This window comes from Schistocerca piceifrons, chromosome X, assembly GCF_021461385.2.
Source record: "Schistocerca piceifrons isolate TAMUIC-IGC-003096 chromosome X, iqSchPice1.1, whole genome shotgun sequence".
NCBI classification, from domain to species: domain Eukaryota; kingdom Metazoa; phylum Arthropoda; class Insecta; order Orthoptera; family Acrididae; genus Schistocerca; species Schistocerca piceifrons.
In genome coordinates, this window is record NC_060149.1 from 592696092 (window position 1) to 592712749 (window position 16658).

Genomic DNA, 16658 nt, shown 5'->3' on the forward strand with positions numbered 1-16658 from the left:
AAGAAACACAAACAGAAGGGAACACTAAATTCCAACGACAACATTACTGACTCAGGCGCAACAAGCACCATGGCCACAAGAAGACGCGAGTACCAATCTCCGTTGACATGGGAGAAAACCTGAGCGTCGGGCGGTGGAATGGAGACACCAGTTGGGCCTCCTCCCTGCCGGTGACTGTGACAGTGGTGCGGGACAAGCAGAAACACGGAAGCGGGAATGCTCCCTTCGGCTTTCCAGTCTGAAGAAATCCAAGTCGGATTCCTGAACACGATGGACTACGTGGATGAGATGCTGGCGTGGCCGATGTGGCTAGAAATGTCAAGCACGAGGCATACAAGCAGTCCATGTTGCAGATACAACTCATCAGTCGGGTTGAAGAGCTTGAGAGGAAAATTCTAAATAACGAAAGTTGGAAGCAGAGAAAAATGTCGAAAGGGAAAGGCTGCACATAGGAACGAGCAAAATCCCTCTGTTATTGTCCTGCGACGAACATAGGAAGCACTAAGATAACACAAAGAGCAGAACATACATCATGCCCGTTAAGGTTGTCTCATTAGGGGTCATATGGGGTGAGGACAGAATCGATAGTACTTTCTCCCCGTGCTACTGGCTTTCAGTGTTGCCTCTACGATAGTAACCAGTACATCGGATTCAAGTCAGGGCGAGGGCAGTGCCAAACGTGCCTCCACCCAGGCCCTCTGCTTTTTATAGCAAACAACCAAAGACACCCAGGGTGGCGACAGGCGCTGCAAAGACCGAATCCACGACTCAGATTGCTTCTTTCCCTGTGGCCCCACATAGCACCTTAGTAGTAACCCTTAAGCACCCATTGCCAGGTGAAGACACCACACACTGCGATCCGCCGCTGCTATTGGTGTCTCCGTGTTGAGGTCTTCTATAGTTCCGTCAAAAGCTTCCAACGCTTCAGGAGTTAGCGACAGAAACAAACAAGCAGATAACTGAAACAACATTAATTATAGTAATATAGAAATGAATATAGAGTAGAGTCTAAAGAAATATTATTAGCGACTCTTAACGTGACTAACACAGTCCAGCAGAAACATGATATGCCGACCTACAGTGGAGCAAACAGACAGAATGATATTACGAACCGAAAACTTAGCGAAACACATGCTATCTGCGTAAACTCATGGGTAAGGCTTGCACAAGGCGCGTGGAAGGACTGAACACACAGAGACCTTTAGAAGACATACGGAAGAGGGTACCTCGACCTCTAGAAATATGGACTGCATAGCTACATATACACTAAGTATTCCTAATTAGGATTATACTATTGAATGCTATGGGGAGTACCTTTATGAAGGCAGGGCTCCCTGAGATTATGAATGAGGTGCACGCGGACGTGGTGTTCCTTCAAGAGCTCTCTACACACGGGATGGATCAATAATGTGTTTTGAGTCAACTGTTAAGATACTTGCCTGTTGTAACAGTCTCAAAGCAGCCATCGCCACCTTAAATGCAAGTATATAGCCACGGGCATTGCACAGTTATGCACTGAACAGCAGAGGTGGTATGATAATTGGATGATCGCCTCTGTGGACCAATACTCACAAGAGAGAATAGTACATAGACATGATCCAACAGAATGCACAACATGCGACAAACAAAAGATTTGTAATATCAGCAGATATAAATGTGCACTCTACGCTATGGCACGCAGACACAACTGACCGAAGGGGATGAATAGCTGAAGAAAAACTTCACCAACACAACCTACATCGCTGCCAAGGAAAGGCAACAGCAAGTACGAGGGTTGAATGAAAAGTAATGCCTTCATCTTCGTTAATTGGATTTGGATGGGGATATTTTAATAAATCAAACCCAGAAATAATCCTTAGAATGTGATCTTTAATTGCCAATATTCACTTTTCCACATAATCACCACCCAATTGGATATATTTCTACCAACGATGAATAAGTTTTCTGAAGCCGTCACGGAAGAAGTCGACTCTCTGTTTCCGCAACCACAGTCTCACAGTTCTCTCGACGTCTTCATCAGAAGCATAATGATGTCCCTGCAGATCGTCTTTCATTATCTGGAACACATGGAAGTCAGATGGTGCTAAATCTGGACTGTATGGAGGATGCCATATGGTGGTGAGATTCAGTCTCTGAAGTACTGGTTCAAATGGTTCAAATGGATCTGAGCACTATGGGACTCAACAACTATGGTCATCAGTCCCCTAGAACTTAGAACTAATTAAACCTAACTAACCTAAGGACAGCACACAACACCCAGTCATCACGAGGCAGAGAAAATTCCTGACCCCGTCTGAAGTACTGCTGTGGTGGCACGTGAAGTGTGTTGTTTGGCATTGTCATGCTGCAGGAAAACATTTCCCTTTTCCTTTCGGACTCCTGTTAACCGTCGTTTCAGAGTTCGCAGCGTTGTGATGTAACGCTCTGAATTTATTATTGTTCCACCATCAAGGAAATCAACATGGATAACACCATCTGCGTCCCAGAACTCTGTTTGTCACGCAGGTCAGATGTTCCCGCCTCAACATCTTTAAACTTACTCGTCCAACGACGCACAGTACTCACACCAACACAATCACCATCAACTGCTTTCATTCTCTGATGAATCTCCTTTGGGGTGACACCTTCTACTGTCAAGAATTCAATGATTGCACGTTGCTTAAATCGCATTGACCGGCTGTCTGCGCAGGGTTCCATACTTGACACTGTAACAACACAACCGTTCAATGCTAAGCCTTCCCGCCAGCTGGAGCTGTAGAGAAGAGGTTACAGAACAAGCCAGTACCTGCCGCATACCAATGCTGCCAACTGTTGAAGAGTTACGAAGGCGGAGGTATTACTTTTGCGTCAATCCTCGTACATAGCGCAACACATATAACGGCTCACTGTTTTGAAACCCCGCGATTGTCTCCCATTGCGACACAAAAGTTTAAAATTTGTCTCAGAGTTGCTTAATGTTTTCGTGGCCAGCATATAAGAAAATCGGGTGATTTTAACGCTGGGCGTTGCAGATCTGACCTCCATAGCAAAGGCGTCAAAAGATGGGGTGAAATGTAAGATTGGGCGTGAGGAGCTTCCCATCGTGTGACACGTCCACGGATGGCGTTAGACCAAGCTGTGGTGAAGTTTAGTGCCATTAACTCACACTTCACATGAACTTCTGAGCTCTGACATTTTTTTTCCGCATGTGTCGACATATTGCTGTTGGAAGCGTCGCAGAGACCGAGGGTGACGTCACCCATACAACGAGATACCATGACCAAGTTAGTTCCTCACGACGGAACCACAAGTAAGCACAGTCGCTGCCAGACACAGCGACGAATGAGCGACGTCGACGTAGACACGCCCTCAGGAATTTCCATAGGCCGCCGCTGCTGAAGACTGACTGACGTCAGGGCGGAGAGTCGTTCAGCCTACTCTGAAATCGTCGCATCGCAGCGCGAGAGTTATATTGGACAGAACCATGTAGCAAAGTTTACAGTCAGTTTTACATTTAGATAAGAGACTATTATTTTTTACTCTATCAAGGAATATTTTGGTGTTCAGTGACAGTAACAAATACAGGGTGAGTCACCTAACGTTACCGCTATATATATTTCGTAAACCACATCAAATACTGACGAACCGATTCCACAGACCGAACGTGAGGAGAGGGGCTAGTGTAATTGTTTAATACAAACCATACAAAAATGCACGGAAGTATGTTTTTTAACACAAACCTACGTTTTTTTTAAATGGAACCACGTTAGTTTTGTTAGCACATCTGTACATATAAACAAATACGTAATCAGTGCCGTTTGTTGCATTGTAAAATGTTAATTACATCCGGAGATATTGTAACCTAAAGTTGACGCTTGAAACCTCCGACGTTCAGTTGCGTGTTGTAACAAACACTGGCCACGGCCGGCGAGCAACATCTGCAGGGACATGTTTACGATGACGACCGTGTTTACGAGTGTGGCTGTAGTGCACTGTTGTGGTTTGGTCTAGCTGTCGCAGTGCCCGCATGTAGCGCTTGCTGCTATTGTTATTCTGCATTCGTCTCCGCACGCAGACCAACTGTAGTACACCGTGTTACCAGACGTCTGTGATAGTGTAGTGTTGTAGGAACTGTGACCATGGTGTATTCGAACTCTGAAAAGGCGGAGATGACACTCATCTATGGCGAGTGTCGACGAAATGCAGCTGAAGCCTGCAGGGTGTATGCAAAACGGTACCCGGACAGAGATCATCCAACGTGCCGCACATTGCAAAACATCTACCGCCAACTGTATGCAACAGGTATGGTCGTAGTACGCAAACGGGTCCGTAACAGGCCCGTCACAGGAGAAGCGGGTGCAGTTGGTGTGTTGGCTGCTGTTGCCATGAACCCACACATGAGTACACGGGACATTGCGAGAGCCGGTGGACTGAGTCAAAGTAGTGTCATGCGCATACTGCATCGTCACCGCTTTCACCCGTTTCATGTGTCGCTACATCAGCAATTACATGGTGATGACTTTAATCATCGAGTGCAATTCTGTCAATGGGCATAAACAGAGAATGCGTTGCAGTTCTACCTGTTTACCGATGAAGCAGGTTTCACAAACCACGGGGCAGTGAATCTACGGAACATGCATTACTGGTCCGTGGACAATCCTCGCTGGCTCAGACAGGTAGAGCGACAGCGACCGTGGACTGTAAATGTATGGTGCGGAATCATTGGCGACCACATCATTGGTCCTCACTTCATTGCAGGGACCCAAACAGCTGCAACATACATCGCGTTTCTACAGAATGATCTGCCAACGTTGCTCGAAAATGTCCCACTGGAAACGCGTCGACGTATGTGGTATCAGCATGATGGTGCACCTGCACACTACGCAATTAACACTAGGCTGACCCTTGACAGGATATTCGACGGGCGTTTCATAGGACGTGGAGGACGCATAAATTGGCCAGCCCGTTCTCCTGATCTTACACATCTGGACTTCTTTCCGTGGGGTACGTTAAAGGAGAATGTGTACCGTGATGTGCCTACAACCCTAGAGGATATGAAACAACGTATTGTGGCAGCCTGCGGCGACATTACACCAGATGTACTGCGGCGTGTACGACATTCATTACACCAGAGATTGCTATTGTGTGCAGCAAATGATGGCCACCACATTGAACATCTATTGGCCTGACATGTCGGGACACACACTATTCCACTCCGTAATTGAAAACGGAAACCACGTGTGTACGTCTACCTCACCCCTCATGGTAATGTACATGTGCGTCAGTGAAAAAGACCAATAAAAGGGTGTTAGCATGTGGACGTAATGTGCTGTTCCAGTCTCTTCTGTACCTAAGGTCCATCACCGTTCCCTTTGGATCCCTACGTAATTCGGTGCTCTCCGATACACACGATCGAACAGCGGAGGAGTGGTACTCAAGCGTCAACTTTAGGTTACAATATCTCCGGATGTAATTAACATTTTACAATGCAAAAAACGGCACTGATTACGTATTTGTTTATATGTTCAGATGTGCTAACAAAACTAACGGGGTTCCATTCAAAGAAACGTAGGTTTGTGTTAAAAAACATACTTCTGTGCATTTTTTTATGGTTTGTATTAACCAATTACACTAGCCCCTCTCCTCACGTTCGGTCTGTGGAATCGATTCGTCAGTATTTGATGTGGTTTACGAAATATATCCAGCGGTAATGTTAGGTGACTCACCCTGTATACATAGACCGTCCTGAGGTCATGGATTGTTTCAAAGTTAAGTATTTCATCTTGTTCAAATTATAATTAAGTGATCTAATATTTTGTGTGTGTTGAGGTATCCATTCGGCCTCCACCAGAGGTAAACCTAAGAACCCACGACAGTGCTGACGAGAAATAAAACTTAAAAAGAAAGCCTACAATTAAACTAGACGCGAAAATCATAAAAGGAAACATGGTTACAGGATACTTGGGCAAATATGCGGACCAGAAAAGAAACTTTAATCAACATATCAAAACAGCTACAGGAAGGGCAAGCATGGTACTGCGTAAACTGGCCAGGATTAAGACAAACTACAGATTACACATGTGACATGACTATAATACGAACATAGCACTGTGCCGCCCGAAGTGGCCGTGCGGTTAAAGGCGCTGCAGTCTGGAACCGCAAGACCTCTACGGTCGCAGGTTCGAATCCTGCCTCGGGCATGGATGTTTGTGATGTCCTTAGGTTAGTTAGGTTTAACTAGTTCTAAGTTCTATGGGACTAATGACCTCAGCAGTTGAGTCCCGTAGTGCTCAGAGCCATTTGAAGCCATAGCATTGTGCTCCCTTCATGTTACCGAGCGAGGTGGCGCAGTGGTTAGACACTGGACTCGCATTCGGGAGGACGACGGTTCAATCCCGCGTCCGGCCATCCTGATTTATGTTTTCCGTGATTTCCCTAAATCACTCCAGGCAAATGCCGGGATGGTTCCTCTGAAAGGGCACGGCCAACTTCCTTCCCCATCCTTCCCTAATCCGATGAGACCGATGACCACGCTGTCTGGTCTCCTTCCCCAAACCAACCAACCAACCAACCATCCCTTCATGTTAACACTTTGCCGTCCGCACGTCTCGTACAAATTTATTCGCTTGGCGCCGGCAGCGCTAAGTCGGATTACTTGGCTTGTCGCCGGCCGCTTGTCACCTTTCCGTTGATGACAAGTTTCAAACACATTGACTTTTGCGGGCTTTAACTATCCGGAAATCCTCTATTTTGCCCTATCGTTTCAAAAACTCGAATTTTCTTTTCAAGTAACTTCTCTGCAAGTTCTACACTGTAATAATAATTATCCATGCAGAGGTGATGTCACTATCCATCAGAAGGTGTCAATAGTTCCATCACTGTTTCTGCCAAAGGCTGTCCAGCGCCGGAATATATCTTGAATGAGGAAATGTATCCCGTTCTAGAATTCCACTGCATCCGAATGAGTATGCCGTATTTCATAATTTTCGTTGGATTGTAAACTTTAAAATTTAACCGTCCACTCCACTATATCATTCCTTCCTCAATTGAGATATTTTGATTTAGATTAAACGTTTCTTTAAACTTTTTGGAAAAATAATCAATTGCGAACTGCACTTTGACAAGCCGGTCGGCATTATCAGGTTTATTGTTGCTGTCGGAAAAATGTAAAAATGATAATATTTGTCTGAATCGGTTGCGGGACATCGCTTTGCGAAATATCGGTGGGTCTATCAACGGATTCATTGATCAATAGTCATCGATCCTTGCTTTTTATACAATTCCCATAAGGATAGCAAGCTCAAACCATTTTCTAAGTGCCGGCCGGTGTGGCCGAGCGGTTCTAGGCGCTTCAGTCTGGAACCGCGCTCCTGCTACGGTCGCAGGTTCGAATCCTGCCTTGGGAATGGATGTGTGTGATGTCCTTAGGTTAGTTAGGTTTAGATAGTTCTAAGTTATAGGGGACTGGTGACCTCAGATGTTAAGTCCCATAGAGCTCAGAGCCATATGAACCATTTGCTAAGTTCGGCTCCCGTACCGTCGACAAATTTGGCATTTTTTAAAATCCAGTTTCCTTCTATTGCAATTTTGACTGTAGTACTTGTTGGTTTAGTTGCTAATATATTCAAAAAGATCGTTCTCAATATATAATTCTACGATATCATCGACGCTCTGTGTATCTTTGGGAAATATGTTTGGACCCGGGGATCCCTCAAATTTATTATTGGTCCTCGGTAAATCAAAGTGTGACCACTGTGCACTGTCTTCTTCGTCTGATTCAGCCGAATCAGTTGGCAACCGTAGTCTTCTTGGACGTATTTCGCTACCTTCCTTCGATTCTGCTTCATTTTCTTTTTTTTATATCCAATGTCTTCTTCCTATTCGGTGAAGTCGTTCAGAACGTCAGACAAGACCTCCGCGCATTCATCGTAAATAATCCTATTGTCTCTTTCGTCCACCATGATGAAAGGGCACAAGTACTTATAAAAACAAAACACTTGTTGACGTGTGTAACTTATTGTTACCTAAACAAAACACCAACAGAATGCAAAAGATACTAAAGTGCTGTCTCCGTCTGCTGCGCGATACTATGCTCACGACACCACTGTAGTGTCGCCGGCCACTGAGCGATACTATGCAGACGACACCACTGTGGTGTCGCCGGTCGTTGACCGGTATTTCGCGCACGGCACCACTGTGGTGTCGCCGGACGGCATAGTGTTAACAATATCTTTTACTGCCAGCGTGTAAGTAAGTACATCGACTCTACACCGCAGCTAATACCACGGCGGTGATGCGCGGAATGAGGAGTGTGCTCCTGCGGTTATCAGGGCTTCCGCCACGTCAGCACAGGCACTATGCGTTGTGCTCAGGAAGAATTGTTCGCTAAAGGTAACAACACACATTTACATGCATATTTGAAATTATCCGAGGCTAAATTACTTGCAGAAGTTAGAACAGGCCTCGAATTTACGTTTGGTAGCATTACTGGTGTTTTCGATGTTCAAAAATGCCGTAGTAGGAAAAATGCTTTGAATTATATAACTAAAGCAGATTCTGAACCTATTTCCAATTGTAATGAATCGTCATTGTCATTTAATGTACGATTACGTCGTTGGGCGGAACGTACGGATTTTATTGATTATACCGATCCTTTTCTTGTAAATAACTGGTCCCGTGTTAGGTTTATTGAGAAGTACTTTGAATCGTTTCAGGATAAGAAGTGTGTTGCACGTTGCCTAACCGAGTGCCATTTAACCTACAATGGCTGGGCGGGTCGCGTGGTCCGCTGGTATAATGAGGCCTTTCGGTCCAAAGTGGTGCGTAAAAAGCAATTATACTTGTATGGAGACACAAATATTGGCAAATCCACCCTAATTGAAAAGTTAATTTCACGTAGGCAACATGTGTATATGCCGTTCTGTTCAGAATTTGGTTTTGGAGGACTGTGTGATAACTACTGAGGCTCTAATAATTGTACCACAATGGTCTGTATCTACCCTGTCTAAAATCGAAATATCGCTGCGCACATCGTATACCGTTTGGCATAAATACAAATTCTCTGTATGCCTCCCTAAATTGCTCTATCAATTGTTGCAAATTAGGTTTATAAAACCAAAGCTCCTCTAAAACAATAACAGCAGCAGCATAGTTTATCTTATTCCAATAGAATGTTAATGCTAGATCGTCGATACGTTGCTGCGTAGTAGGAACGAGGAAGGCGAGGCGTAGGTCATCAGGATAATTTCTTATGTGTTCCCAATTGGCATAAAAAAATTCCAACGCAGACATGAGCTGTAACAATAATCTTTATTTAGAACGTGACAGTTCCCTTCCTTTTACAAAAAGTCATATAGACTCTATTTCTTACAATAAATGTAACATATTTCACTTCACTCTGCACTACATCATTTTTAGCAGGTTCGTCGCCTGCAATCTGTACACCGATATAAAACGGGTTAACTCCTTGAAACAGTTTATTCTTACATTTACATTGATTTTCTAAATCTACCCATGACTTTACTTTACCAATTTCGGCACTAGTTTCAGGCTTACAATAAGTTACAAACTTAAATGCATTACGCCTACTATATTTCCTCCAAGGTACACCAGATGACTTATCCGGTTTCAAACTATCGCCGTGCCGTGCACGTCCGAGGCGTTGGATACGCCGTCGTGTTCTTCTGACTAGGCCGTACTTTAGTCGTATGTGCAAGTGGCGCACCGAATATACTCAAACAGATGATGTTAGATTTGAATATGGAAAAATGGGTGCTACCGACAAATATGATGAGAATGCTCATAATTTTAATACCCTTAAGCACTACGATATTAAGGATGAGTTTAATTTCTTTGCGAACAAATACGATTCTGTAATAATTAATAAAATAGTAACATACGTGTATAGAATTAATGTAAGGGTTGAGAGATTAACATTAGATGATAGAGCAAACAAAAAGATATTCGAGGATCAGGGTGCTTTAGAAAAAGTCAGATTAGCGTGTACTAAACTGGCTCGTAATTTACGGGAATTGTGTGGCCTGTACGTAGATATCTGGCCTCATATGCCTGTGTAAAACTACCAAGCACTTGTCTAATCCAAATCATACGGAATCGCTGCTGTACTGCGTTCCAGTAATAGACCAGAGCGCTATTAAGCAGGTGTATCTCTGATATTTCGCAAGGTGACAGTTCTGCATATCTCTCACACACATAACGCTGATGCCTATACAACGCTCCTCCGGCTGATCGTCTGCCATTCACCCCTCCCCCCTCCCCGCCACCATATTTCAAATGGTTCAAATGGCTCTAAGCACGATGGGACATCTGAGGTCATCAATCCCCTAGACTTACAACTAATTAAACCTAAATAACCTAAGGACATCACACACATCCATGCCCGAGGCAGGATTCGAACCTGCGACCGTAGCAGCATCGCGGTTCCGGACTGAGGCGCCTAGAACCGCTCGGCCACAGTGGCCGGCTCCACCATATTTACTGAAATGATACGTAGCTATTCACATTCACGGCAATCAGTACTATTGCGCTATATCAGACGTCGAATATCTTCTCAGATGGCAGCCTGCTAACTAACTACACTGCTGTGCAAAACTTAAGGACGAAAGTAACTTCCGCGTGATGTCTCACTGCCAAGTAACAGAGCTCGATGAAACATGCATAGAAGAACTGTTCCAGTATAGTACAAAACGTAAGTGAAAGAAGGACGCAATGAGAAGAACAGAAATACACATTTATTCACAGACAATAACGACACTCATGTGTCGTGATTTGTGATGGTCCCCTGATATTACAAAAGGCAGGAAATGTTTCTTAATAGAGAGTGTGATCACCATGGACAGCAATGTGTGCTCTGCAAGGTACTCCTATGCTGGCCACAAGGTTAGTATGCATTTCTTGCCGTGGGATATTCCATTATTGTACCAAAGTGGCTGACATCTGCTGAATTGTTGTTGGTGCATGTGGATGTGCTGTGGTATGGCTCGTCCCACACGTGCTCGATGGGATTTAAAGTCGGGGGACGGGTTGGCCAGTCCACTCGCCGAATATCCTCTCGTTTCAAGAGCTCCTCTACCTGTGCTATTCGATGTGGTCGCTCATTGTCATGCATAAAAATGAACTCAGGGCCGAATGCACCCCTCAAAAGACACATACGAGGAGGAGTACAGTACCACAATAACGTTGACCGGTGAGCGTACAGAGTCAAAGGATATGGAGGTCAGTACGCCCATGCAACATTATGTCTCCGCACTCCATAACACCTAGACCACCAAAAGGATTATATTCGACAGTGTTCCTTGGTGAATTTTGTGTTTTCACCTCTTGTCTTATGAGGGTACGTCAAGAATCACTGATCAGACTGAATCTGCTCTCATCTGAGACGAGCACGAGACCCAGCTCCTCGTTGATCCATTCCCTACGCTCTTGGCACCAGCAGCCGATGTGCGGGTGTCAACGGTACATAACGTACTGCTCGTCGGGTAAAGAGACCACCCTCATGCAGTCGCCGTCCCAATGTTGATCATGAGATTGCGTGCCTTATAATCGTGTTAAATGTGGTTGCAATTGCTGTCGCTGTTTCACGCGAGCCCCTTCTTGCCTGTTGCATAATTTAGCGGTTCAACTGCTCGTGGTCGACCACATCCTCTCCTTCGGGCAGCAGTGCTTGTGGTTCTGAACGCTCCCCATGCACGTGAAACAATTCTGTGAGCAACAGCACATTCCGGGGCTACGCTCGTCACATTTCATCCTTCTTCCAGTTTCACAGTGATTCTTGCCCTTGTGAAGTCATCTAAATGTTGTCTCCGGACCATATTTTAGTGAAGAATACTACCACAGTGTACCATAACCAATCGCTGACTGACACCTAAAAACTGTCTTTATCCATTCCTTCAGCTGCCTCGTGTTGCGGGGCCAGCCCCATTTGACTCTATAGTGACGTTGACCTCACGCCATGTGACGACCAGCTTCCTGTGCACTGTTGGGAGACCTCTGGCAACACGCTTCCGGGCTTTCATCTGTTTCAACCAAGTAGTTAATATGTTAATGTTATTTTATCTAGCTCGTCCTTAAGTCTTGCAGAGCAGTGTGCAAAAGGTTTTCCCTGATAAGTGAGAGCCGATAGCACTGAAGAGTGTAGCACTGCGATAGACTCCTTGCCAGTGCCATCTATAAGTAAAGTTTTTCAGTTACATCATTGCAAAGAAGCGATGACAGTGATACTCCTGCTGTCTCCTAGCAACTGTCAGGTATAAGTCGTCGGACTCTCAGCCTTGAGATATGACGTCGCGTCGACGGCTTTCATTTCAAAGAACATTTTTCTGCCCCATCAGGTATCACAACGAAAGTTGACCAGCGAATATTTTCGAAAAGCAGTTCTTCCTTTCCTGTATGACAGGAACCAGTTACTGTATCTAAAAAGAGTGATAGATCTAGGTATAATCTTGGGTGAGCATTTAAACTGAGAAGAACAAACGGTCAGAGCATGCAAGAAATCTTTTTTGCTTACATTCAATTTAAAATGCTTAAAACTATCTCTGCCTAAAATAAAATGAACGTTAAGTAACCAGTATCTCTGTCACATCTCAACACTATCCTAGCTTTTCTTGACCCTATCTGCTAATTTTACCCTATTACTTCTCGCTTTTTCCCGGATCAATAAACTTCTAGAGAGATGTTTCCTTTTGTACTCTTTCCATGCACTTCTGCTAGCATTTCGTCGCTCTCATTATCAGAATGTTAATTAACACCACATTAATAATACCTATCTTACTGCAATATCAAACTGTAATATCAATTACTGTAACTGTTATCATCATTATTGTTATTTACAGTTGATGTACTATGCACGTTTCATGGTAACTGACTGAGGATGTGTTAGACGAAAGAGAGGTGTGAAGGCCGTAGTCTTATTTTCATTTGACTTCATGAGGCCGCGTAGATCCCATTCTAGAGTCCAGACCTCCCCACGATGAAAAACTCTGAGATGGTTCGCAGGAATCGATCCAGTGACTTTCGGTTCAGGAGCCCGCGACGCTAATCACTTTATTTTAGGGCATCATTTCCATTCATTCATCCTTAAGTTCACCAAACATCGGAGCCAGCATAAAATAAACGTAAAGCACTTCCTCTTCTGAGGTATGTCACCAAGGTAGTTCTCAGTTTTCATTTGGTAAAATGAAACTTCCTTGCGTCTCCAGAAGTGATATAAATGTTGTAATTATGAGTGCACGATGAAATTAAAAGGTAATATAAAAACAAAAGTTGATATCTGCCCATAGTTCTTGTTTCCTAACTGTCCTAGGTAAGTACACGGTTTCTTCAACTCTGATTAATTATCTTTACATTCCTGTATGCGATAAAAGAAAAGGCAACTGAAGAAAACAATGAGAATTAAAATTACAATGGTATGAAACAACATGATTATTTATAAATTATAGAGTGCAGCAGTCAGTCATCCTTTTTAGATTTTATTATGCAAATCCAGATTTCGGCTCGTAGCTAGCCATTCTCAATGCGCTATATTCAAAGAATTGTGACTGACGCATGAACAACAGGGTTCTTACATGCATTGAGAACAAAAAATAGCGCATTGAGAACGGCTAGCTACTAGCCGAAATCTGGATTTGCATAATAAAATCTAAAAAGGACGACTGATTGCTGCCTCTATAATTTACAAGTCACATGCAGACGCTGAGTGCATCCACTTTCCGAATGGAAGGTAACCTGAATATGATTATTCATAATTATGGTAGATGGATAACAATATTGAGCTTGTTGCAAACGAATTCTGCATAGTTCTAGGACCTTATTTTGAGATTTGAAAATGGAGGGACGATTTTTATGTGGCTGTGTGTCATATCATCCGTATTGCCGCGGTGTTTTTTGAACGTGGATATCACAGCTTTTGTGGCTTTATCATTCCCATTACGTCGATGCAGTTTGGTGTCATAGAATCTATGATTGCTAGTGTTCCGTAGACGTATTTCGAGATCTCAGGTACAGTTCCGCAGATAGACCTGTGAATTAACATGTCTACGAGACCGCATTTTTCAAAGGCGAAAGTTGTGCTGAGACGGATTTTATGTAATTTTTCGTTGTTTGCTACGTTTCCGTTTACGATTTGTCATTAGATGGCAGAAAATTGCTGTGTTACTTTCTCTAGATTATTTTACATTTTATCTGACAGTAGATTTTCTCTACATGATTTTGTTTGTCGTTCTTCGTCAAAATTTCATACATCTTTTTGTTTATTAGAATATACTGTGGATTATCGTCACTGTATATGTAGCTAATCTAGAGAAGTAAGACATGATAACCTGTAAATCTCTTTGTATCGCTGTAATATTAACTGGTGCCTCCATGCTTACTGGTTCCCAACTTAGTTATTCTATGGTTCTCGTTTCCCATACTTCTGACCATCCACTTGATCAGTAGAATCATACATTTTGTTTGCGTTTTCAGTTTTAAGCCTATTCATGATCTTGTGGTCAGCATTTAAAACACGGTAATTGTTTCCCATTGCGACGCAGACGTTTGATATTTCGCTCAAAGGTACCTACAGATTTCCTCTGTAATGACGCAAAAGCGTGGTGCCCTGCGGCATCACCCTTGGGCTCGGCGATGGTTCAAACATCACACGCCGATGTGACAAGCAACCATTCCGACACAACTCAGCTGCGTAGCGCTCTTTACGGGAACACTTGTAAACTGCACAACGAAGGTATGCGGGTGGCACCGAGTGTGTTGCCGTTTTATTCACTCATACTCGTATGTCAATATCGCAACGTCGAACTCTCCCCCTCGTGGTCACGCTACAGGAGTGCGCAAACAGGAGGAATGTTCAAATGGTTCAAATGGCTCTGAGCACTATGGGACTTAACATCTGAGGTCATCAGTCCCCTAGAACTTAGAACTACTTAAACCTAACTAACCTAAGGACATCACACACATCCTAGCCTGAGGCAGGATTCGAACCTGCGACCGTAGCGGTCGCGCGGACTTAAGCGCCTAGAACCGCTAGGCCATTACGGCCGGCAGCAGGACTGTAAAAGCATAAACACCCTCTGCTTCAGATCACGTTCAAATTTAGGCGAATGGTTTTCAACGGCTCGAATGGTTCTACGCTGTGTATCAGAGGAAAAATTGTGGTTGCACTACTCTCCAAAGGGGTGCGGTCACGTTCATTGGGGTTGCAGATCCATGGCGTCCCCAGAGAAGGAGCGAATCGTACGGGGAAGGGGGTTTCAGCAGTGTCAAAGTTGTCAATGACGTCATCCTGTTGCCCATCGCATTGCGAAGTGTCGTTTTCGACCGCCAAATGTGTGGAAATCAACGGCCTAAGGGAAGGGATTGCGTCGTTGTTGCCATTCATTGCCTTTTCCTGAGGCCTTTTCTTGTCGATTCTGAGCTGCGATGTGTCTGCAATGTTTTTCTGGGCCACCCATAAGAAAACCGTGTAATTTCAACATTGGACTTTGCGGTTATTGCCTCTGGCTCATAGGCGTCAAGAGAAGTGTTGAAACATTGGTACGAGTGTGGCGACCTACCAGTCGTGTGTTACGTCCACTGTGGCGTTGGGTAGAGCTGTGATGCAATTTTGTGCCAATGTGACATCATTAATCCATCATACACCTCACATGAACTTCTGAGCTTCTTAGCTTCTTTTGGATGTGTCGATACCTCGCTGTTTGAAGCGTCGCCGAGCCCAAGGGTGATATAGCAGGACGGCACGCTTTTGGACCTTTACAGAGGAAGATTGGAGGCGGCACCTTTTTGAGCCAATGAGTGTCTGAGCGATGCGGAAAACACTGTAGTCGTTGTCGTTATGTGGAAACGGAGCGGTTTACCTGACGGCCAAAAGGGCATGATCATTGGTTTCAGACCAAGTGTGGAAGCATTTTCGAAAAGGCTAAGTTTGCAAACTGTTCGCGTACCGCCATGGTTAAAGTAAACCGTGCGTGGCAAAATGGCGCTATTCAAAATCGGCACCAAGGCAACTGTGGTACACCACAGGGGTGAACGATGGCTGCGGAGATGTGTACTGACGAATAGAAGTGCAACTGCTCAGCAGCTAACTGCCCAGATGAACCAAGAGGCTACCAACAGTGTCTCCTCAACGACTGTTCAGTGAACGTTGCTGCATATGGACCCCCACAGGAGGTGCCTGGTTCATGCAGCCATGCTGGCTGCTGTTCATCAGCGACGAAGGTTGGAATTCGCGCGCCAATAACGCAACTGGACGTCCAAAGTGGCGATACCTGGCCTTTCCAGATGAGTCACGTTTTATGTTCCATCGGCCTGAAATGTCTGATTCGTCGGAAGTTTTCGTGCCGAAGGAGGGAATTTTATCAAAAAAATGGTTCAAATGGCTCTGAGCACTATGGGACTTAACATCTGTGGTCATCAGTCCCCTAGAACTTAGAACTACTTAAACCTAACTAACCTAAGGACATCACACACATCCATGCCCGAGGCAGGATTCGAACCTGCGACCGCAGCAGTCGCGCGGCTCCGGACTGAGCGCCTAGAACTGCGAGACCACCGCGGCCGGCGGAATTTTATCGTCTGCGGAATGTTTTCGTGGCATTTCCAAAGTGATCTCGTTATTTTGAAAGGCACAATAAATCAAAAATCTATTCTTGGGGTTCGTTTTGTTTCAG